The sequence below is a fragment of the Canis lupus genome, chromosome 17 (assembly GCF_048164855.1).
Source record: "Canis lupus baileyi chromosome 17, mCanLup2.hap1, whole genome shotgun sequence".
In the NCBI taxonomy this organism is placed as follows: Eukaryota; Metazoa; Chordata; class Mammalia; order Carnivora; family Canidae; genus Canis; species Canis lupus.
The window spans coordinates 37186006-37212677 of NC_132854.1; the positions used below are offsets into that span (position 1 = coordinate 37186006).

Consider the following 26672-nt stretch of genomic DNA (forward strand, 5'->3'; position numbering starts at 1 on the left):
AGCTTTTCAATTCACTCATGTCAAGTCAAACTGTTACTCAGGTATGAAGGGAGAGAGAAAAAGCACCTTCAGACATTATTGGTTCTGCTGATCTCAGTAAAGACATGAAACTCAAGCTCTTTTCTCAGAGACTTGACACTGGAAAAGAAGTGTCTCAAGAACAAATGTTCTAGTGTTAGGACTCAAAGATCTCCTTTGCTGTCAGGAAAAATAGGCGATAAATAGTTGGGCATGCGTAGAATTCTCTGCCTCTTGGAAGAAATAGGCCATCAGAGGATCTCTTTGCCAAAAGCAAACACAGGACTGTTTCCCACCTGCAAAGATTTGGGCAGTCCTAATGTGTCACTGAATTTTCTCCTTCTTATTGCTTAAAAGAAGTCTGCTTCCACTTCTGGCTTGCTATCCTTGACTGGAGGGAAGTTATTAAAGCAATCTGAGAATGCTCTGCTCAGAACTGAGGGCCAGGTTGGGAGATGAAGGAAAGTGCTTATCTGCACCTAGAAACAGTCACAGCCTGGAGGACAAAACAAATCAGGTTTCATAAACCGCATGGGGAGAATGTGATGTTAAAATTAAAATATTAAAGAATATTTTCAAAACAATATTATTTGAATTTAATAAAATTCCTGAATGTATATATAAGGAAAGAGAACCTAAAGTGACATTTACTGTCAGTTTTTTCCCTTGGCTTTTAGAAACTATGCTTATAATAACAAGTAATGAATGGACTGAAGAAAATATGAGCATAATAAAACCTTGCATTTATTTGTGATATAATCCATTAGACTAGAAAAAATCATTTTAAGTGTCAGTATTCATTGTCTTAAAAGGAATACTTGCTTCAGCATAACCTGTTTCTTAAATTATATCGGTATATGTTTGTCCTCTTCATGTCTCTTTTACTTAAAAAATAGCATTTCTCTTAAGACCAAAGGGCCTATGTTTCCTTAAAACTATTCTCCCTTCAAAGTTTTGCAAATTTTTTCAAGGGATCAAAATTCAAAATTCCCCACTCAGTTTTATGTACCAGATATAAAAAATGATATTGTGAAAAAAATAAAAATAAAAATAAAAATAAAAAAATAAAAAGAAATGATATTGTGATAAAAACATATAAGGGTGTAAATTGGGATTGCAAAAAAAAAACTACTTCTTTTGGATAATGTATTCTTTTGTACACATACTTGAACACATATAAATAAATGTATACATAGACTCACAATTTTCTTATGAAATGTCTGATGGATAAAATAGTGAAATTTCTGAACAAGATCTGGGAGATAAAAACAAGTTTTTGGAGCTGATAACTTTGCCATTTACATTTGAAACTTTGATTAACAGAAAATCATAATAAAGTCCCCTTTTATTATTATTTATCCAGATGTGATATTGAAACAGAAATATGTGTATTTAATTTCTAATAAAATTTTAGTGCTTTTATACTTATTTTCGCTGATTTTTTGTTATCTTTACTATGTATTTATTAATCAAATATATCTATCTCTATTTTATATATTTTGGGAAATATAATTTTTCAATAGTAAGATGAGGTATTAAATTAAAGATAAGGCTCAAGAATTAGTCTAATTAAATCTGAGGAAAGTTTGTGCAAGAATGTTCATTGGTTCAATCATCCCATCCTTCAACTAGCAATAGTACTATAGTACTAGCAAGAGTACTATAATACTCATGTTAGAATGAAAAGATGAATAAGACATTTTACTCAAGGATATTATAACTGAGAAGGGAGACTAGGAAAATTAACAATGAAAATAAAGTGTTATACAAATAATTAATTAATTAATTAATTAATTAAAATAAAAGTGTTATTAGTACAATAAGTGAGTGCTATGATAGTACTATGTTAAGTCAGAATGGATAATTAGCAAAAGTATCTAAAGAGAGTTGATGCCTAAACTTGACCATAAAGGATTCATAGGCAAATTGAATTAATTTGAAATTGAAAAATACATTTCAGTCAACAAAGCAAAATTTCTTTTAACTTTTTAAAATTTACTTTTACTTATTGATTTTATTTTTTTAGTAACCTCTACACTCAATGTAGGGCTTGAACTCATCACCCTGAGACCAAGAGTTGCACATACTTCTGCCAGCCAGGCACTCCACAATGTGAAATTTGTAAAAGACAAAAGTGAAAAGAAAGCATAGAATATTTGGATAGTAAACCACAAGGTTATTAGAAAACAAATTAGTTTCAATGACGTTTAGTATTTAATGAATATATTTTTAAATATAACAAATGCCCTGTTTCATGTTTAATCTGCAGTACAAGAGCTATGGGGGAATGCATAATATGACCTCTATAATCCCATTCCATGGACAGCCCCGGTGGCGCAGCGGTTTAGCGCCGCCTTCAGCCCAGGGCATGATCCTGGAGACCCATGATTAAGTCCCACGCCAGGCTCTCTGCGTGGAGCCTGCTTCTCCCTCTGCCTGTGTCTCTGCCTCTCTTTCTCTCCCTGCATCCCTATGAATAAATAAATAAAATCTTTATAAAAAAAAATCCCATTCCATGATAATTTTTCAATTGAAATCTGAAATTTTATAACACGAGTTTATTTTGAGGTAATTTCCTGTCCCTTATATCTTTGAATTTAGCTCAAATTTCAAAATAGTTATAAGTTCACATGATATATTTTCCATATTGAATAGAAAATAAATGAAATTCAGTTTTCAGGAAACATGAAGACAGTCTAGTTGCTCAGGTGAATCCCACAGAAAGAGCTATAAACAGAGGAGAAAAATATTAAATCAACTACAATAAGTGCATCACTTCAGTTCCTGTTATTCTGATTTTGGCTGGTAATTTCATTGCTTGCTTTCACTCTTCTAGATTTATCTGGAGAGATCATTTTAGTTTACACTTTAACTTGTTTCATTGATGTTTTCAACCTGAATGACCATGCAAATCTTCTAAGGCTCAGTGTAAAACACTTGTTAAAATTATGATTTACAGAAAAATTCCTTCAGCCCTAATAGTTTCCATCTCAATGTGCTGGTGGTAATGAGATGCCAAAGCAAATGAAACCAAAAATTATGTGGACTAATAGATACTTAAACATAGAGAGCATGGAAGAAGATATTTACCCCAGAATCGTAATTTTACAAAAGAAAAAAAATGGAGGACCAGAAAGATTAGGTAGCTTGATGAAGTTCATTAGTGGCAAAACTTGGCTTGGAATTCGTCAGAGATTTGCGTTTTGTTTTGCTTTGCTTTTTGCACTGATTTTCTACCTCATTCTGATTATTTGTGTATTACTATTTCTAGAACATAACACGTTCATTTTACAAAATAAATGTGATGAGCCTGGATCAGAGACAAGTGTGGTGGGACTTAATGTTGAGACTATCCTTAAGAAAGAGAAAGCTATTGTCATCTGAACACATTGTTAGGGCCCCTTCCAGGGTCTCAGAAGAAGTCTGGTTAATGGAAGAGCCTTGAATCTTCAGCTTCATCAGCTCACATAAAATCCTTTCTCGATGAGCACAATTAGTAACACTTACTGTAAGACCATATTTTGTTAGAGTCAATACATTATGTAATTTGATATTTTTTCTTTTTATGGGGATTACTGATAGGATTATATTCCATATAAATTCCTATCACATTCAAGAGTATATACAGCTTCTAATTTCATAGAAATTGGTTTCTTTTTTCATATAGTATAAAAGCTATAAGCATCATGACTTATACCTTCTAGCTATATATTTACCAAAGTGTAAAATATTTTAAATGAATACATAAATATACAACTGAAGTTCTGTGGCTATGCATGCTTATGATGTTTATTTCAGTGGCTGATTTGATAAAATAGTTCTAAAGCATTAGAAATATTGTTCATATAAATCTAGAGACTTCTGAATTATAGCTGCCATGAGATAAAATATTTATAAATACTTTTGTTATGGCCAATGTTATGATGCTTAGAAATATGTTCTTATATGACTTTTTATTAATGGAATAGTATGAATTTTTGTCCTATCATCCTTAAAGATTTATTTATTTATTTGAAAGAAAGAGCAAGCGAGCATGCAGAGTTGGGGAGGGGGGGCAGAGGGAGAGGGAGAATCTCAAGCAGACATAGTACTGAGTGCAGGTCCTGAGGCAGGGCTCCATCTCAAGACTCTCATATCAGACCTGAGCCGAAATCAAGAGTTGGACACTTTAGCTGACTGTGCCACCCAGGCACCCTTGTCCTAGATTTCTTTAGGCATCCAGAAGAAAACATATTGCATGGAAATTACCCAAGAAATATCTCCTTGTGAAAGTAAAGACAATGTTGTTTTTTTTTTTTTTTTTTTTTTTTTAGGTGAAATCAAATCAATCTTCTTCATAACTTTATTCAGATCACTCTGGCTAGAATGTAAACCCCAAGAGCACATAGTTCTCAGTTTTTGTGGTCTGTGGTCAAGCAGCCAACCCAATGCATACAGGAAACCAAATATTTTTGAATGAATTAATATTTTTAATTAAATGTGCGCCCTATATATAAGGTTGAAGGTATCAATACTGAGTTACTAATAGCTTGTATTATTGTAATATTTATTTTTACTAGATACATATAATATAAATCTTTCATGTTTCAACTTTTGAATCACTAGTACCTTTTATGACAACTGAGCAACAGTGTCACTTCTCCCTGTATCTTTAGATGTCATTTGTGTAACATAACAAACATTCCAAGATACCAAATACTTAAGCTGGATTGCCATGTATAGGAAACTACTCTTGCCTTTTATAGTAATTTATCTAATATTTTCATTAAATGATTTCGTCATTCAGCACTCGCAGGAAAAATGTATTGCATTTTTTTTCCTAGCCCAGATAACAGCATCAGACTGTCAGTATATACAGACTGAAGTTCCTTCCAGAAACATTTCGCATTTTCACAGGACATGAAGCCTCTGCTCACAAAACAATAAAGATGAAAAATGATGTCCTAGCAACTTTTCTTTCTTGATCGTTTCAGTTAAAAGATAGTTTTAAATACAGGAGTTCAAATAGAATTCGGAAGGGGCTTTAATGATAATCCTCTTGCTACCATGAAACAGAGCTCATGGGTCTTCAGTAAAATGATTTCTGAGAAGTAGTAGGTTCTAAGAAGCTAATACACAAGAAACTATTATAGCATGCATATGTTACAATCGAATGGAACGATATAGGCTATTTATGCTTTGTTTTACCACTTAGAATCACACTGCATTTTAAACGAGATAAAAGGAAAGAGCAATGCAAATATCAACTCACACTGCATTTTATGATTGGGAGGAGGGAAGAAAAAAAGCACAAATAATTTTTGATTATTTTGTCAGATTGTACTATTTAATATTCTTATAGGATGGTAAAATGCAGAATCATTAATACTGTTATAATGTAATATACAAAACCACAACCCATTAAATTTTAAAGCTGAAATAGATCACAATATCTATATATTTATACATATATTTGTGTAACTATATATTTGTATTCTTATGTCAAAATTTGATTAAAGCCTTTTTGAATTAGACATTTTAATGCATCTGGCAATCATATATATATATATATATATATATATATATATGAGTTTATATATTTTTACAAAGAATAGTACATTATGATTAATCTTTATCCTTAGTCTGAAAGACCTAATTATTAGGAGGACTACAAGAATGTTAAAAAGAGGAATGTGGGCTTGTTACTATTCTTTTGAGCATTCAACTAATTTTTTCCTATTTGGTATAGACTATTTTTAAGTAGACTAACATTTGGTTAGTTTTGCAATAGAACTATTTGTCTCACTAATGTTTTCAGAAAATAATTAGCTATTAATATTGAGTCTATTAGGCATTTATAGATAAGTTCAATTTGATATTTTATCAATGCCTCTGAGAGAATACAAATTAATTTTATATGTATATATAATATATAAATGTATAAACAGATATATAATATAGACATATAAGTGTATATAATATATATAATATAAATGTATTTTATATAAATTCTCTAACTTTGAAATTTAAGTATCGAAGTTTCTTTGATAGATACTCATAGTCCAGTAGCTGTAGGTAGTTGTGGAATATAATTTTTTATATTTTCCCCATAGCCTTACTATCTGTGTCAATGAAAAATAAAGTGTCAGATTAAATTGCGATGCACATATACTTACTTGCAAATAAAGCAGAAACAAGCAAAGCTAGACTCACTACTTGATTTGTAGGCTACAGAAAGGACAATATTTTGTAGTGAAATAAAGCTAAAATTGTGGTTTGAATTAGGCAATAAAATCCTTATATTTGGCTGTCATTAAAAAAGTCCTTGACCTTGAACAGGTGACTGACCTATTATAATCTTATAACCTTATTCTATAATCATATAAAGTGTTGATATGAGGGCAGAAGTGCTTATAAAATATTTTTCCTTAGTCTACATATCTTAAAGGCTACTCATTTCACTAAAGGACAGAAAAGGTCTATGAAATATATTTAAAAAATACTTTTAAGATTAAAATAGCTGATGATTGTGTAATAGTCCACACCTCAATCGGAGCTTCTGATTAGAGTGTTTAAAAGCTAACCAATCACTCTTCTTTGTAGCGGCTACTTCTCCAATTGTTACTTTACATAAGGATAATTCAGATATTAATTGACCAGTCTCTCAATAAAGGCTAAATTAAAAAAAAAAAAAAAACACATTGTGCTCTAGTTGCTGACATAGTCTAACACAGAAAATAAGTTAATCTAAAAATTCTGGATTTTTTAATGAATAAACTTTAAATTTTTAGTACATTATTTCATGTTGAATGTATAAATTTTCATACTCTTTGTTAACAAAAAGACAAATACTTTGATCTATAATTTTTGAGTTTCTTTTCCTTTAGAGTTTTTATCTTTTAAATAATAGTCCCATTATTTTTTTCTAAAGTACAGCCAATCATTTTGTTTTATCTCTATTATAAAATATTTATATTTCATAAAGACCATATTAACTATAGATAACACAATCAAAATAAATATTGAGATGGATTTTCCTGTTTCAATAATGAAAATATAAATAGTTGCATATTCCACAAATCAGCATGAACAAAAACATATCGATTATTCAACATCCTCACGCAGTAACTTGAAACTGAATCTCAATAATTGCCAAACCTTAGAGATACTAAATGTAAAATGTCAGTATTTTAGGTAGAATTTATAATTACGAAGAACAAGGGGGAAAATTACAGGAAAAATAGTGCAAGAAGCAATTGGATTCATGTGAATCCAGACCATTTCTTTATTCCTTCCTAGACAAAGTTTTGACCTTGACCTTATTTTTTTTCTTGACCTTATTTTTAGCCCTCCGTATATGGAAACACATTAAACTAAAAGTCACTTTAAAAAAAATCTAAAAGTACATTTTCTCACTTAATTCTCACAATAGCTCCTTGAGGTAGGTGCTATTATTATCACTAATTTGTAGATTGGAAAACAAGCTCAAAAAGTTGAAGCAATTGACTTACTGGCATAAGAATACTCAAAACGTTTTGCAACCAACTCCATGCTTTAAGAGATATTTTTTATTAATATTCTGCTCAGGTTCTAGCTTAGAAAACACTTCCACGTCAGTTACTCTCAGGCAATGGGCAAATCCCTAAGACTTTCTAACGGAATGATGTATATGCAGACAGAATGGTGTGAAAAAAAAAAAAGTCCACAAGAAAAGACATTTCAGAGACTCCTGAGCAGTTATTTTCAACTTCTACAATTGCTTCTTTTGTTTATGTTTATTTTTGTTTGTTTCTATTTCATTGAATACAGCCATATATATAGCAGGACAAGGAACAGTAAGTCAGTCAACATGCTTTTCTTTGCTGCCTCTTAAAATAGCATTTCCTAGTGTCAATTACAAATTATACAAGTCTGAGACAATAAAATAATGGATTCCTGGGATCTCAGTCTTAATGCAATTATTTTATCTAATTCACACATTTATAAGTTTTACAACACAGAAAGGGATACAAATCACAAAAATAGCGGAATTTGCTGTCTTGAAGTTGTATCTTCACATTTTAATTCACACGTTTCCATATTGTGATCATTTGGTTAAGGAATAAAAGAAACATGTTATGGTATTATCATTGTTAAACAGAATCCACTCAAAATAATTTTGTAATATATAATCCTTCAATTTAACATTCAGGAAACCCTGAGATTTAAAGTTATGCACGCTTATCCCTTCACTAGTAGTCCCTCTTGGCAAAGAAAGTGTTTCTGGTTCTCATTTTATACCTTTACAACTGTTTTTGAGTAGCAGCTAATATGAATTTGCAGTAACAAAGGTCAATTGCTGCTACAATGCAAGTAAGCATGAAATGATAGACAAAGACTATTAGTAGAAAAGTTTATGGGAAGGATCTCTAACTTTGGCTCTTAAATCTAGAAGTTTCTAGAAGGCATAGTAACCTATCTGCATCCCCCTAAAATATTTACGATAGGAAGGTAAAGATAAGTGGTTCATTAAAAGTAAATTGAGGCAGTTGATTCTCACTGCTTAGGACAATTTTGAAAGCAATGGATTAAAAATGTTGTCATATTTAAGATATAGAAAGTAAGGAACCCACTTTTTTGATTGTTCATTTTCTCTTATCTTAGAAAGTTGATAAAAGCACACAATACCAAATAAGCACACAGTGTCAAATAATAATACCCTAGACAGAACGAGCTAGAATAACCAAACATGCAAGACAGGAGTGATTTAAAAAAAAGAAAAAAAAAAAAGAACAGGAGTGATCAAGGTATAGAAGAAATAATAGAGTCAGATTAAGGTGCAGATAATTTTGATTAGTTGGAGGAATTTGATGTGGAGACTTATGGGGCATGGAGGAATAGGTTGGTTAGAGCCAGAAAGCATATATTGCAGCTGACTAGCATTGTTTTAATGACCAGATATTACAGCAGTGAAATAAGCCAATCACAGCTTCCCAAAGACACCCTGAAGATTATATCTTTGTTTTGCATTTCCTTTGCCATACATACTTATAATATGTGACTAACAAACTTAGGCTAGGATAGGATAAATAAAATGTTTTGGATGTCGTATGTTGTGCTGTTATATAGTAGAAATACTTATCTTAGTCTGCCTTTCAATTAACTATCTCTTATACCAGCTAATTTCCCAAAATACAAGTCTAATTGTTTATTCACTTGTGTTGAAAGAACAAGCTCCTTAACATGACATTCAGCGATCACCAAAATTTAGCGTTTGCTTCATTCTGCCTTAAACTACTGCCTTAAACTACTATCTTCAGCTACTACATCCCGGTATTTATCACACTCACTAAATGAAATACTAAGGTGAAAACTCACACAGCTGTTTCACTTTGGGCAAGGCCTACTTTGTGCAACCTGTTGCCTCCCCCCAGACTGAACCTTCCTCTCGTCCCTGACTCAAGAATTCTTATTCATCCCTCAACAGATGCATCTAATGTCATTTCCTAGGTAAAGTCTTCTTTTACCACTCTTTGCAATGCTATTATCCTCTTTCATCTGCTCCAATTTTACAGTGGGTGTATTATAGTACCCATGATTATAGACCATGATTATATAATTGTGCATTTTTCCACATTTAGTGTCCTAGCTTTTAGAAAGAGGTTATGTGATATTCATTTTTAACTGCTCACAAGTGCCTAAAAAATTGCTAGCTCATAATAAAAACAACACACACACACACATTTGCTAACATAAAGTGCATTTGATGATTTAACTTTTAGATGTATATATATTTGCAATATTTTTTTCAAAATTGATAGTCTGCTATAAAACTGGTTAAAAGACATGATTAACAAAAAAATTGAAAAAATAATGAATAAAAATGAACTCTGTAAAATGAATGTAAGATACTGTCATTGGTTATAGAAAATTATTAATAAAATCTTTTTAAAAAATTAGTTCCCTGTTAAGAGGAAAGCCATACTTGTTCAACCATACCTGTTTTCTATGTGTACTTGAAGTTCAAGCATATTTTTTTTCTTTTAGTCAATAAACCTAGAAAAAAACTCAGGAATATGTAAGTTCAATCAAGAAATACTTAGTTAACAATTAACAAAAGTATAAACAAGATCTTAACTAATGAAGTTGTTAATAATTACTAGGGTTTTACATCACTGGAAGATCCATGTGTATAGAAATAAACTATGCTCAATTGTGAGAAAAATTAATCTCTAAGACAAAGTGAGATGGAAAATGTTTTTAGTACTGAAATGTGTTTGATGACTAGAAATCACTTGCTATGTTAGTCTTGATTTTATACTTGATAAAATATCTCCTTTAAATTTTTAGACACTTGTTTAATGAAGACAGTGGTGCAATCTTCATCTGCTTTCCTAATAGAAAATTGCTTTTTTCTTAAAAGAATGAAAAGTGTGTAATTACTTGCTTTTAAAAGCTTGTTTAAAAATGACCCAGAATAAATCCAATGATTCAAGTATAACTCAAAATATATTGACTTAGAAAAGTTAATATTCTGATTCATTTTTGGTTTGTAATGTGGAAATTAATTACTCCTTTATTCTGATAGTTATATTACTCTATATGAAATAATGGGGAGAAACATTTTTTAGTTCTAAAAATTGTTTCACTTTACTATTCACAGTAAATACAATGTCTTAAAGCATCAAATTTCTTTTTTATTGAAGTATAATTGATATACAATGTTATATTAGTTTTTAGGAGTAGAACATATTCATTTGACAATTCTATACATTACTTAACACAAACCATGATAAATAAACCATGCTATTATAATATTATTGACTATACTCTCTATGCTGTACTTCTTATCTCCATGAATTTTTTATTTTATAACTGGAAGTTTGTACCTCTTAATCCCCTTTATCTACTTTACCCATCCCCCCCCCCACTCGTCTGGCAACCACAAGTTTGTTCTCTGTATTTAAGAGCCTAATTTCTTATTTGTAGTGATTTTACTTAATAATTTGGAAATTTATTCTGTGAGCATCTATTAAATAATTAATATTAATTCAACATTATGGATACCTTAATTAAATATGAACAAGAATCAGTATAACTTTCTCACAGAGGAAAATTTCTTAAAGCTTTATCTTCTAATTTTCTTTTAAACTACTGTACAACCATTTCCATATCTTTAGGGAATCTGTAATATCATATGCTGCATCTCAAACCACTGAAGAAGATTAGTTTGTTATTCTGGGCTTTAGTTTGCCTAATTAATCAATTCTTTCATTCTTTTTCCTTCATGGCTCATCCACCCATGCCTCTGGTGAACACCCACTTATAGAGTGTCCACTAAGCCTAAATTACAGTTGCAGGTGCTTTGTGAGATATAATAATTCATACAAAACAAGACAAAACAAAACAAAACTTACTTTCACAAAGACTATTTCTTAGGAGACACAGACTCTGCATTACCTTAATACAATCTAGAAAAATGCAAGCTTTATTTAAAAAAAAAAAAAAACAATTATCAAACCAAGTTGTGTTCTTTGTTGCTTGGTAAGAAAAAAATTATCTCTTAAGACTTGAGTAGAGATTTTATTGGTGGGTACAATTTTCATATGTGACCATAGGGGAAGATCTTTTGTAGAATAGGACACAATATAAGAGATCTCATGAAAGATAGGACACATGGAACAGAGATGAAACACCAAGTATTGCATTTCACTGATTTAAAAACTTATGGATATTAGTGATAGATACAATTTCAAAAGGTTAAAGCCAGATATTGATCAATCTATTATGTCACATCATGAAGTTTTCTCTTTTTTTCTCAACAGTGGAAAATCTTTGAAGCTTTTGAACAGGGACAATCTATGCTGCCACAAGATTAGTGCCAATGTCAGAGAAGCATCAAAAGTCAATTGGAGGGTGCCTGGGTGGCTCAGTCAGTTAAGCATCTGCCTTAGGCTCAGGTCATGACCCTGAAGCTCTGGAATCCAGTCCCATGTCTGGCTCCCTGCTGGGCAGGGAGTCTACTTCTCCCTCTGCCCCTCCCTCCTTCATGTTCTCTCTCTCTCTCTCTATATATATATATATATAGATAGATAGATAGATATATCGATATCTAGATATCTTTCTCTGCCCCTGATAAATAAAATCTTTTTTAAAAAGTCAATTGGAGAACATAGATATACAGTTAGTAAATTGAATAGGAGGACTACTACAACATGACATCAGATTTGAATAAAATTTAAATTATGGAGAAAAAAGGAAAGAATATGTACAAGATATTTTATAAATAGAATTTCCCACTGAAAATCAGAAATTTATTTCTCACAGTTTCAGAGGCTGGTAGTCTGAAATTAGCATGCCTATCTGGTCAGTTTCTGGTGAAGGCCACCCTCCTGGCTTACAGATGGCTGCCTTCTTGCTATGTCCCCCTCCATGGTTTAGAGATAAGTTGTTCTTTCTTTCTTCTTTAAAGTCACCAGTCCCATGATGAGTACTTCACACTCATGACCTAATCTTACCCTAATCACCTCCCAAAGACTTCAGCTCCAAATACCATCCCATTGGGGGTATAAATGCAATGGATCAATTTGGGAGGAGGGAGAGACACAAATCATTCAGTTCATAGCACTCTCTTATTCTTTCAATCTCTCATGCATCTGTGATAATGTCTTCCTCATGCCTAATCTAGGTTATTTTTAGTATCCCAATTTTTAAAAGCAGGTATATAAATATCAAAAAACTTGAGTGATCTGTTCAAGAATAAAGCATTGGAGCATATCTATTCTACCTACATTAGTTTGTTTTCTCTTTCATTAATTTCAACTATTTTATTTTTAATAATAGTGTCTCCCTAATGGAACGTTTGTTTTACTTTTTAATTTGAAAATATATTAAATATTACTTTTTATCTCCAAAAAGTGTGTATTTTTCATTTAAATAATGCATAGTTTTATACTAATCAATTAAGTCAAGTTAATTAATTTGTTCAATTCTTCAGACATAGTTATATTTTTTACTATATCTTTCTAAGGCTATGAGATGTATATTTAAATTTCACACTATAATTGTATTTTTATTACTTTTGTCACTTCTAATAGATTTTACATTTGTAATTTAGTTATGTCTTTTGGTGCAAACAGGGTTTTTCTTGTGGGGAACTTTGAAACCAACTCTGTATAACTTGTATATCAATTTAGCCATATCATATATCCCTATGTATCCTTGTATGACATTAATGTTAATGCAAATTCTACATTTTTGAGGGTGCCTGGGTGACTCAGTGGTTGAGTGTCTGCCTTTGGCTCAGGTAATGATCCTAAGTTCCTGGGATCAAGTCTCGCATCAGGCTCCCCACAGGGAACCTGCTTCTCCCTCTGCCTTATATCTCTGTCTCTCTCTTTATCTCTCATGAATTAGTAAATAAAATCTTTTTTAAAAAATTCTATATTTTTGTTCACATTTGCCTGCCTTTTAATTTTTTTGCTAACCAATTTGTTTTCCACTTTTATCACTTTATATATGTGCTTATTGGTAATATCATGTGACTGATTTTTGTTAACCCAATCTGAAAATCTCTTTTTTACTTCAAAAAATGAGTTTTTTCATGGTTAGTATCAAAGCTAACATACTGACCTTCTCCTTCTCCTCCTCCTCCTCCTCCTCCTCCTCCTTCTTCTTCTTCTTCTTTTTCTTCTTCTTCTTCTTCTCTTTCCTCTTTTTTTCTTTTCAATTTATTATTAAAGTGCTCTTTTAATCAGAAGTATTTGGCTCTCATATTTTAAACCAAATATTTTTGAGCAAGACAATTGTTCTAAATAAAATTCCTCTAATTCCTCCCAAATGCCAATAAAATAAAATACTTAGAAGCTCAGGAATTTTACAAGGATATATCCAAGTATGCGTTGTTTTTGTTTTTTCATTAATCCTACCTCGAACTCAACAATGTTTCAATCTATATATCAAGATTTTTCTTCAGTGAAGAAACTTTTCTTCTAGCATATGCAAAATCATAACATCAATATGTCCCCTTTTACTTCCAGGAACTGCTATTATTCACATATTTATTCTCCTGAATTTTTTTTTCCAGTCTGTTTTATTTCAGGTCCTCATCTATTTATATATTCTATGCCTTAAGCTATTTCTTCCTCATTATTTCTCAAGGCCACTAATTTGGATCTCAATATCATTCTTCCAACTATATTTCCGTATTGTTTAATAGAAATCAATATATTTTTAAGTAAATATATGAACACACACTATTTGTTTATTTATTTATTTAAGACTTTATTTATTTATTGGACAGAGTGCACAAAGGGGGAGAAGTTGAGGGAGAAGCAGGCTACCCGCTGAACAGGGAGCCTAATATGGGGCTCAATCCCAGTACCCTGGGGTCACTACCTGAGCAAAAGGCATATGCTTAACCAACTGTGCCATCCAGGCACCCAAAACACACACTTTGTAAAATCACCATTAATTTCCTTTTGTGGTTGCAAATAAAGTCCCTTACAGTTTCCTTTCTTTTAAACAATTTGGCAGTTCCTCTGCAATTCTATTTAGATGAGTAGGTTTATAGATTATTCTACTTCTCCTCTCTAGCAACTGGGCCAGAGTTGTTTTTTTCCTTGTGGCAGCAATTCTCAATGCTGGCTACACATTCAAATTATTCCCATCTTTTAAATTATGGATGCTGGTCCTCAACTCAAGCAAATTTTATCACAACCCTTCTAGTAGAGCTCATGCAAATATAAATATATTTTAATACATAATTTTATTTTAAATTTTTGCTTTAAGATTTTATTCATTCATTCATGAGAGACACACAGAGAGAGGCAGAGACATAGACAGAGGGAGAAGCAGGCTCCTCACAGGGAGCCCGATATGGGACTTGATCTTGGACTTCAGGATCATGCCTTGAGCCAAAGGCAGAAGCTCAACCACTGAGCCACCCAGGCATCCCCATAAATTTTTAACTAAAAATATATTTATTACATATATAATTATATTTTTCTATATTTTATATTTATTTAAAATATATTTATATATCATATATATGTATATATAATTTTTAAAGTTTTCCTTGATTAATCTAAGAACTATTGTTCATAAGTTCATTGTGTCTCAGATTTAGGTGACTGGAGTGCCCTAATTGTGGAATTCTGACAGATGGTGAGAAAGGCATCATGGACTCAGACCTCAGTGGGTCTGTTATGAAGAAGCAGTGCAACCATCAGTTTTCTGCTATGGATACTGGATAGGCAGAGGTTCCCTGTTCTGCAGATTCTTTATACTGTCCCAGCCTCAGAAGATTGAAGCCATCTGTTCCACACATTTTTGGCTTCTTGGGAAGCCAAAGTCAAGGAAATCCAAAAAGTCATTTGAAATAAATGTCAGCCTTCTCTTTAGGGATCAACATCTATGATGCCAACTTTTTTGCTGGATTTGCTTTTTGATGACTCTTACCAATAGACTCTAGTGTGTCTTCTAGAAACTTATCCAGCCTATATCCTGGAAGCCCAGCAATCTTTTAGCCTCATTTCTGCCCAGTAGCCTGAAAATTTCATCCCTCTTTACCTCCCAGAAGCAAAAATTTGGAGTTGGAAGTAAAGAGGAAGAGAATTTTGTTCAAGTTATCATGGTCCCAAAGCACTTCCCTTTAATTTGATTGTATACTATGAAATTAACTTGCAAATGAAGCTTGACTTAGATACAAATACATCTAGCATTGGTGAAATATTTCACCTTATTTTCAGTTTCATAGTATATGAAATTATATGAATGCTATATGAAATACATTAGTCCATAAAATAGTTTCATATTATACCTAGAATCCCCTGAAAATTGATATTCTCTACAGGAATATCATTTTAACCGTAGACTTCAACATTTAAAGCATAGGTACAAAATACAAAAATAATAACTTAGCTCTGAAACGTTCACCATATATATTATGAGATTTAAAACATAATGTAAATTATTGCTTAGAACAATCCAAAGAGAAGAGCTCATATCCCTAATTTAAAGATTAAGAAGTGAGAATCAGAGGTTAAGGGATTTTCACAAAATCACACAGTTAATAAATGATTAGGCTTAATATAAACAATCTTCAAAATGTATGATCTTTCCACCACACACCTATTTCATTTTCATTTAGCATGAAATCAGAATCATTTCCCCAGTTTTATATAATTTAGCAGTTATTTAAATGTAATCAATAAGGTATAATCACTAAGCTATACATAAAAGTGAGACAAGATAATCCTAATGAATGAAATGCATGAAATACTTTAGAAAATTAACTACTTCCACATTACTGTTCTTTTAAATTACTTTTAAAGTCAATACAAATATAGAGAAGTAATACAATCATGTTAAAGCAGTATCTTTATTAATTGGTATCCATCATATTTTAAATTTATGATAGTAGAATATAATTAAAATAGGAAATGCATATATTGGTACTTAATAAATAATCTGGATATTATATATTTATAAAGTATTTAGTACACATATTATATCTCAAAATGAGAATTCAAATAAAAAAGTTTGCAGAGTCATTGATAAAGGAGGGACAGAAACTTACTAAAAGCATGGGAAATCTTCAGAAAGCTTCTGATTTGCATTAGATCTGAAAGGGACACAATTTCATTAGATGAGCTGAAGTACAGAATGTTAAAGTTCAGGGAACATATGGGTAATGATAATACATCAAATGATAAGGGATTTGGAAATGCAATAAAATTAAGCCTGGACAGGTGGAATGAGGCCAGGTTATGGAGAATCAATGTGCAACAACGGAATCTATAAAACAAGTGTATTAGCAAGAAAGTGCCTGACTGACTGTGTTCATGCTAGCATGATTTTTCAGGGAGCACTGTTAAGAATACAAGACTGGAAGTATGAGAGGCTGTTGGTACACACTGGCAGTGTTATATTAGGTACTCTGGGGAGTACATATATAAAACACAGACCTTGTTGTTACAGTTTACAACCATTTGGGAAGGCAAGATATTAACATTCAGAAAATAGACAACAATGGAAATTTTCATAGGACACAAAATTTGTGAATTCATTCATTTGCCAAAATACTTTGAACTTCAAATATGTGTTAGATGTTAACACATAATCAGGCATGTGTTAAGCCTGAATTAAGCCTAGATATGCCCCTTCCCTTATTGAATTATAAATAAGTGAGGAAAAAAGTGTATTGGCATTTTATGTAATTTGGATCACACATATTTGTTTTTACGTCCAATACTAACATTCTGTGCATAACCGTATATCTTTGAGAACAGTACTACAACCCTGGGAGAAACTGGTTGTTCTAAAATTATATTGAGTCTCATTTATTTTTTAATCATCCTATCATTCCTTAAAGGAGAGCAGCTCCATTAGAAATGACAAATACCCACCATTTGCTTCAACGTGGATGGAACTGGAGGGTATTATGCTGAGTGAAGTAAGTCAGTCGGAGAAGGACAAACATTATATGTTCTCATTCATTTGGGGAATATAAATAATAGTGAAAGGGAATATAAGGGAAGGGAGAAGAAATGTGTGGGAAATATCAGAAAGGGAGACAGAACGTAAAGACCGCTAACTCTGGGAAATGAACTAGGGGTGGTAGAAGGGGAGGAGGACAGGGGGTGGGAATGAATGGGTGACGGGCACTGGGGGTTATTCTGTATGTTGGTAAATTGAACACCAATAAAAAATAAAATAAATTAAAAAAAGAAATGTAAAAAAAAAAAAGGAGAGCAGCTCCTTTTACCTTTAAAGGTAACTTTAAAGGGTATCATTCAAGAACAATTATTTTCAAATATGTTTATGTCATTAAGGAAAGTGAGCTTGAAACCTCAAGATGCTGATATTGTCATACGCAATAAAGTGTATTATATCTGTTTCAGTAGACCCTAGCTATAATGCAGTAGAGAGCAACCTTTGAGTAGGACAATTGCTTAGATAGTAACATCACATCAACTGAATTTACAATATCTTTGCCAGTAGTCAGGTAGGAGACCTTAAATTCTGAATTTCTGTTGTGAAAAATGTCAACAAATATTCTTATTTGCTGCATTAATGGATCTTGATTTGTCAGCTATATTGAATAGTAAAATTTAGATCTGGTTCTTTCAGTACTTCCTCCATGATATGTGTCCCATATCACTAGTTGTATACCAAAGGCCATATTTACACAATGACATATTCCTTACATTCATCTAGACAGTAGAAAAGATTTTTTAATGGCAGTTATCACTTGTCTCTGCACATATTACCTGCAATGATCTAAACAATGAAGTCAGATTAATCTAATTAGAATACAATTCTAATGATGCCACTCTCTAGCATGAAACCTTCCTCAGAGTCTCACATAAAATCAATAATCATGGGCAGCGTGGGTGGCTCAGTGGTTTGGCGCCACCTTCAGCTCAGGGCCTGATCCTGGAGACCTGAAATTGAGTCCCATGTCGGGCTCCCTGCATGGAGCCTGCTTCTTTCTCCCTCTGCCTGTGTCTCTGCCTCTCTCTCTCTCTCTCTCTCTCTCTGTCTCCCATGAATAAATAAATACATCTTTAAAAATCAAATCAAATAAAATCAATACTCATTAAACTGCCTTCTATATCCTGCCTGCCCCCCTCCCCACTGTTTTTTTTTTTCAACTTTATCTACAACCTTTTTTCTTTTAACAACAGTATTAATTTAATGGTATTAATTTGGGTTCACTAAGCAGCAGATACCAAGGTGGGATTAGCTGTTCAAGAGATTTTTTTGGAGAAAACAGCCTTGAAAGATCCAGAGGGTAAAACAGACTTCAGACCATTGTGCTTGACCTAACTTCTCTGAAGAGAAAAGGGGAAGATGGAGTATAGGGATTGGGTAGAAAGAGCTTCTGACTACAACCTAGTTCTAAAAACAGTATGGCCAGCCCCAGAAGGGAGCTCTACAGGCAAATTTTCAATACAGAGAGCCCTGTGTGTTATAAGAATGGGCCTGCATTAGCACCTTCACCATGCACAATCACTGTCTGAGAATGGTTGGTAACAAGCGTGGCCTTGGTGATTGCAGAAAGCAATAGTCAATTAGAGGTGGGCACATTTTTATGGTTGGCATAACAATTGATTAAAGTTGTCATTTGTAGCCAGCTTTTTTACTTCTGTGTCATGCTCAAATGATTCCCTTCTCTTACAATGTCTTACTTACATCTGTGAGAAAATTAGAGCCAACTTTTAAACCACAGTTCACTTCCCTCATCTTCTGTGATACCCTCTCTAATCACCCAATTATAACCCACAGCTTCTATAACACTTATCTGTCTTACCTCGATTATAATTTTTGCCTTAAAAGTCAACAATGCATAGCAACAAGGAAAGCTAACATTTAGAAGAATAGCCCTTCAAAATCTATTGTGATTGCTTATTTTTCTTTAGATGTATACAACATTAGTAGATTCCTACTTTAAACAATGAGTAAATATTATATGAAATCATCCCAAGGATTTTCATAGGAGGAAACATATATTTATTTGGCAAAATATTTAAAGAGGGTATTTTTTTTCTTTTGCGGGAGGTTTTCAATCAGTATTTTAAATTGCTTACAAGGGATTAAACATAAATGGAACCCTCAGAAACAGAGACTATATAGAATAGTGGAGTGTATTTAAATCTTTAACTAGTTTCTTCACAAGTCTCTCCCATATCCCTACCCTGATATCATAGACTGAAATTTGATGAGAAGACTTAGGGTCTTGATAGACTGCTACCATAATCTTCATCATCTTGGATACTTACATAATGCTACATATGTGCCATATACTTTTCTAAATGCTTTGCATATATTATTATATTTAGTTCTTGATACAACCCTGTGGCGTAGGTACCATCACTAGCTCCATTGTACAAATCAAAAAACTGAGGCATGAGGCTAAGTAACATTTCCAAATCACATGGCCAGGATGTATTTTTTTAAAAAAGACAAAAAACAGACATGTGTTGGTAGAATGGTTGAAGAAGGGGTATTAGAAAAGGGATCCAATAAATATATCTTCTTTTGAAAATATTTCCTGAGTCTTTCATTTTTTTCTTCTATTAACTCCTACCACATACGATTGGCATAAACTCATCCATGCTCATTTCTCTACACCACATTAAACATGGAATTTTTGAAAAACAAAGGCAGTTGTATATCTCTGCTTTAAAAATTTTAGTAGTTTCACATTGCTCTTAGGGTTAAAAAAAAGAAGAATTCTTGTGGGCACATAAGGTCCCACACTGCATAGTATTTTAACTCTTCAGGCTGACTGTATATCATACTGCCCATCCCTTAACTGTCCAGTTTTCTTGCTACACTGGCCCTCTTGCAGCAACTCAGACAGACTCTGCTTCTTTCTACCACCAAGGCCTTTATATGATGTTCCTTCTGCCTAAAATTCCTTAACCCCCAAATGAATCCTAATATTTCCCCAGGTTTTAGCTCAGTCATCACTTTTGTACTTTGGAGAAGAAATGCCTTTTATCCTATGGACAGATATTAAGGTAGCACCTATTTGTGGGCTTTATTAATTTACACCTCTCCCCTCCTCAACCCACTGGGCAGTCTGTGAGGAAATGGACTGATAGAAGTTATAATTAGTGGAAAAATGGATGGATGATGAATGAATCCAAGAAATGGAAACTGTATGGTAGCAAAATTGGATATTGGCTGACTACTAAACTTCAGTGACAACCTTGATTCCATATTATCTGCCCCTACACAAACAACATGCATGAAAGATCTTAGCAACTTATAAGGTAGGTAGATTACTGGTTGGAGACCTAATGGTTCTAGTACAAATGCCATTTTCTATTGTGGCAGTCATTCTCAATCAGGATTGAGAACTCAGTTAAGGATTCAGAGTTCTCACCCTAGGGAACTTTGAAACATCTCTGTGGTTAGGCATCATCTCAGTAGTCCAGTCAGAGAAGAATTTCTATTTCAGACATTAGTATTTTTTCAAAGGTTCCCAAGTGATTTCAATGGGCAGCCAAGATTGACAATCACAGTCTCAGTTAAGGAGAGAATGGGATACAACACGAGTACGTAGTATGTTTTCTCTGCAGATCAAGCGAAAATAAAAATATATCTAAGCCTACATGATTTTGTAGGATTGCATGAAAATATCCCTATGCAACATAATCCATTTAATTCTGCCTATGATCAACATTTAAAAATTATATATGTGTTAATCTATTAGTATTTTATATCATAATTACATAGAAAGCATTTGCATATATATTATATGCATATACAATATTGGATAAATTCTCACAGAAACTATATTTATATATATACACACATATCACACATATACATGTATATGTACATGGATATATATTTAATATCATTGAGAATATTTTAGAATATATATAAATATATATGTTTTACTTATCTATTTCTCCATTCCCAATTATGTGTGGGTTTTTTTTGCTTAACTCTTTGCACAAAACAAAAATATCCCTAAATGAACTATTATTTAGGGGTCTATTGCTTCTGAACTAAAACTATTTGATAACACTGTAATTAAATCACCATAATCATTAGTTATAAGTATTTACTAGGTGTTACTATATACTTCAAGGTGATTTTTAAAAACAGTTTATAAAAGAAGATAAAAAGTAAATGCATGTCTAGAAGACAATATACAGGGATGCCTGGGTGGCTCAGCAGTTGAGCGTCTCTGACTTTGACTCAAGCAGTGATCCTGAAGGCCCTGGGACCAAGTCCCACATAGGGCTCCCTGCTAGGAGCCTGCTTCTCCCTCTGCCTATGTCTCTGCCTCTGTGTGTGTGTGTTTCCCATAAATAAATAAATAAAATCTTAAAAAAATAGAAGACAATATACATATTGAAGCTCCTCATAATTTAAAAATATTGAGACATCTATAAGATAATAATTAGTAATATTAAAGTAATTTATTTGGTATACTTAATAGAAATTTAAATGTATTATTATTCACTTAAAAATATTCTCAAAATAAATAAATAAATAAATAATAAATATTCTACATAGACAAAAGGAAATATCATTTTTTACAAGCTAATACTTTTGAGATTATGCAATTAATGGAAAAAATACAAACAAAAAAAGCAATACTAAAAACTGCCTTTCTGTTATCACAGTTTTTAATTAAAATATGTTCTCTTTAATTTGGAAAAGTTTAGAGCTTCGAATAAAGTTAGCAATATTTTATTTCTTTAAGTTTTATCTGTTTATTTATTTAAGAGCAAGAGAGGGATCCCTGGGTGGTTCACCGGTTTAGCGCCTCTCTTCAGCCCAGGGCATAATCCTGGAGTCCCAGGATCGAGTCCTATATTGGGCTCCCTGCATGGAGCCTGCTTTTCCCTCTGCTTGTGTCTCTACCTCCCTCTCTGTGTGTGTCTCTCATGAATGAATAAATAAAATCTTAAAGAGAAAGAGAGAGAGAGAGAGCACAAGCAGAGGAAGAAGAAGCAGACTCCCCTGCTACGCAGGGAGCCTGACCTGGGGCTCAATCCCAGGACCCTGAGATAATGAGCTGATCCAAAGGCAGATACTTAACCAAGTGCCCCAAATTTAGCAATATATTAAATGGATGATATTTAAATGGATGATATTAACAAGTGCAGGGAAAAGTTTCTTTTTTAGGAGAACAAAATAAATGTCTGGTTGTATTTACATGGATTATAGTAAAATAAATATTTTAAGGTAAATTATGTGGGTAAAATTAAATTTTACTTTTTTAAAGATTCATTTATTTGTTTTGAGAGAGAGAGAGAGAGAAAGTGAGCATGAATGGGGTGCAAGGCAGAAGGAGAGGGACAAGCAGACTCCGCACTAAGCACAGAGCCCAGTGCGGGGCTGGATTCCAAGCCCCTAGGATTATGACCTGAGCTGAAGTCAGGAGTCTGATGCTTAACCCATTGATCCAACCAAGTGTCCCTCTAAAGGAAAATTTTACTAAATATTTTACAGCAGAGGTCTTAAGGAGAATAATATGTGCAGGCTCTATAGTTTAAAATATGTAAGTAATTATGTGTTTTCAAAAAGTATAATTTGGTAACATAAAACATTAAAAAGACATTTTGAGATTCTTTATCAGAAATAATCATTCAATTGAGACATATGAAAATATGAGACATGAGACATGAGACATGAGAAAATAAGACATATGAAAATATTTCAATTAAAGTATTTTTTAGTGCAGGTTTAATATTGTTACTGAACAAAGCACAGGAGAATATTTTTTACACTGTGAACCTTGCTTTACTGCATCTGTAAGATAATTTTGGTAAACATAAGAAAGAAATTGAATGTATCATTCCAATTTTGAAATTATTCTGGTCCACTTATCATCACAGCTGCAAAATACGCAAATCACTCTGTAAGGCATCCAGTGTTCATAAATCGGTGGCAATTTATATATGTTACACTCTAGGACTGAAACATGTTCATAAAGTCAATCTCAAACAGTTAAAAAAAACAAATCACATATCAATGATTTTTATAGGATATATATTTGATTAAGTAGTTATCGGATTGTATTATAACTTGTAGTATGATACTCCAGAACTTATTTTGAAAGAGAATAACCTGTGTCTTTCCAAACCCAATAGAAATTTGTACTCAGACAGAAATATGCAAGTGGATGATTACCTCATCCCCATAAAAACACTCTCCACTCTTATTTTCAGATACCAAAAGCTTCCGGTTTTCCTTCCACCCATCTGGCCATTTCTTCTCTCTTTCGTTCTCTTTTCTTATAATTGATATTAAAGTCACTCAGGGCTAGATTCTGGTCTCTGTTACCTTCTCTCTTAATACTATTTTCTTAAGTGACCTTATCTGATTCTATGCCTTTAAATGCCATATCATTGCTGATATGTCCAAAATTTAGACATGTACCTCCAACATTGACTTGAACTTTTGACATGTATTTTAAACAGCCTTTTAAAATGCCCCACTTAGATGTCCAATAGCCCAAAAAAACATGATATTTTCAAAATGTAGTTCTCAATATTTTCATTCATCTGTCCATGAATCGTCCTTTTTATTAATATACTCTGATCCAATCCATTAGCATGTTCTAACAACAAACCTCCAGAATCAGAATAAATCTTAAATATTTCTACTCTTCTGTATTTATTCTTTAACCTACTAGTGCAAGCTACCATCTTCTCCTTTTTGGATAACTGCAATTTAACCACCTCTCTACTGCCACCCTAAAATTACTCCAATCCATTTGCTACAACACCACCAAAATAAGTATTGTGGTGATCATATCCCTCATTAATTAACACTTCAGTGATTTCCCTTTGCTCTTAGAAACAAAATCCAAATTCATTAGATTCATGCTAATATCTGGCCCTTTCTGATGGATAGATCCTTAAAAACTTCACCGATGTTTAATTTTGTCTTATTATAATTAATTATCATTGAGACATGTGAATGATTGTACATGCTTCTGTAAAAAACCCAAAAGATATATCCATATCCTTTGGAAATTTCCCCCAAATATTTAACATTTATTCATCCCTTCTGATTCCTACCTCTTACTTTGAGCTGTCTAAAGAAAGATCAAAAGTTTATGCCCTTTGATTTTTGGCAATCACTGAGTCAGAACCATGTCCTCCATATAAGTATCTATTTACTGATGTGTAAAATAGCATTCTTAAGTGGAATATATGTATGAGAGCTTTTGAAATCCTAATCAGTTACTTTAACTTTTGTTGAATTATAATTGTATGATATGTGTGAAGGACTTGCTCACTGTGAATAATGTACTTATTCCATTTTAGTTAATATTCATTGATCAATGTATATGAACTCAATGAGGGCAGGAACTTTGTTTGCCTTGTTCAACTCTGTGTTCTTGGCACTGCATCTTTGGTACTAAGAACAATTCTTGACACATAATAGACATTCAAATGAATGAGTGAATGAATGAATAAACAATAAGTTATTTTATTTTCAGGTTTGTGTTAAAAGACAGTTCTCCAAAGGTCTCTCACATTTCTGTACAACTTTCCAGGAAGGCATTGACTGCCTAAAAGGATGTTAATATAATGGAAAGGCTAAAATAGAGAGAGTTCTTTCCAAAGTGAAAGGCAGACATGCTTAAATGCATGAAGATAATATCTCCTTCTGTAGTAAATAGTTTCTACCCCACTGCTATTGTGTGATAGGTTTGTTGATCATTGTAAATTTATTTCCTTTCTCATAATACAATCCACTGCATGTTCCAGTTCCAACTGATCCTTGTCAAGGCAAAAAATGCATTAGACAAATTTAACAAGCAAGGGAGACTTTATTCAAGGCTATTGCAACAGGGAAGAGAGGCCAGAATTGAGGCTGAACTCAACCTCACCAAAACAAAGGGAGGAGGGTTTTTAAGAGCTCAGGTAGGAGAAAAAAAAAAAAGAGCTCAGATAGGTGCAGGGGATCATAGGCAACCTGTTTGCTAATTGGTCTTGCTCAAAGGTAAGGTAAATTTTCTATCTTCATGACAAGAGGTAGTTTTAGAACTGGAAGCAAGGTGCCAACTGATGTTAGGCTCTCAATATTTTCTTGAAGTTTACATTTCAAAGAAATAGTTCCTTGAGAAAAAGGTCCTGGGTTTTAACACAAGTGAGAGGCATTTAAAAAGATTTCCATATAGAAAGGACAGAGACATAATGTACAATTACACATTTTCTAAAATAAATGCTCTAAGGAAAATGAGGTCAGGGCCCTGGAAACAAGAAGAATCTTGTCTAAATTTTGGTCAAGCTAAGAGAAATGGTAAGGTCATCTTGGTCATCCTCCTTGGGTCATCCTGTTGGAACTGGGGCTTGAAGAAGAAGAAGAAGAAGAAAAGTGATATCTGACTATTGCTGTTATTATATAGAATAATGAACTATCTTTTTCCTCCGACCCAGGAATCTCATGTCTTCTACCAATATACGTAAATTAATGGCAGTCTAATTCATCAGCTGGCAAGTAGGGTAAAATCACAGATTCTTCAAAGCCCTTGACAATCAGACTTTGAACTTTGGAGGAAAATTTATCAGAATTTCTCTATATATAATGAAATCATTTCAGCCAATATTAAATTGATATTTAAATATTTAGCAATTGTTAACATTTAAGAAAATTCATCTATAAAGAAGTGAATATAGTGGAAAAGCTATTTACATATACATATATACATATATATATTATATATGTATATAATCCCCTTCCATTGATGACTCATTAATATGTCTTAATTGCTAATGTTTAGTGATTTCAGTTTATAATAAAAAGTGCATCATTTTCTAACCTTTAGATCACTTTATCATGAAGTTACCAAGAAGCCAAAACACAGAAAATCCTACCCTGAATTTCAAATTGATAATATTGCATTGCTTTAAGGTAGTATAGCTTAAAGTAATAAACTACTTCAAACTGCAGTATAGAAATGTTCTTCAAAAGTAGAGGCATAATATACAGCATTTCTGATGTTTTAGAATTTGCTTCTTCATAGAGATATAAATAAGAATATTTATTTTCTTTTATAAAGTATCTAGATCTCATTTATTTTAGTTCTTTTTTTCACTTTAATAAAAATGATACAATTAATAGTAAATAGTTTCTACCCCACTGCTATTGTGTGATAGCTAGAGCCTACTCTGAATTACATCATAGTTTTTACTATTAATCTGATTTTT

General features: G+C 32.5%; 1 protein-coding gene across 1 annotated transcript in view; it reads left to right on the forward strand.

The window, feature by feature from the left end:
- The window catches only part of KLHL1 (kelch like family member 1), a 363308-nt gene that overhangs the window by 298099 nt on the left and 38537 nt on the right, over nt 1–26672 (forward strand). The gene's annotated exons all lie outside the window — the stretch shown is intronic.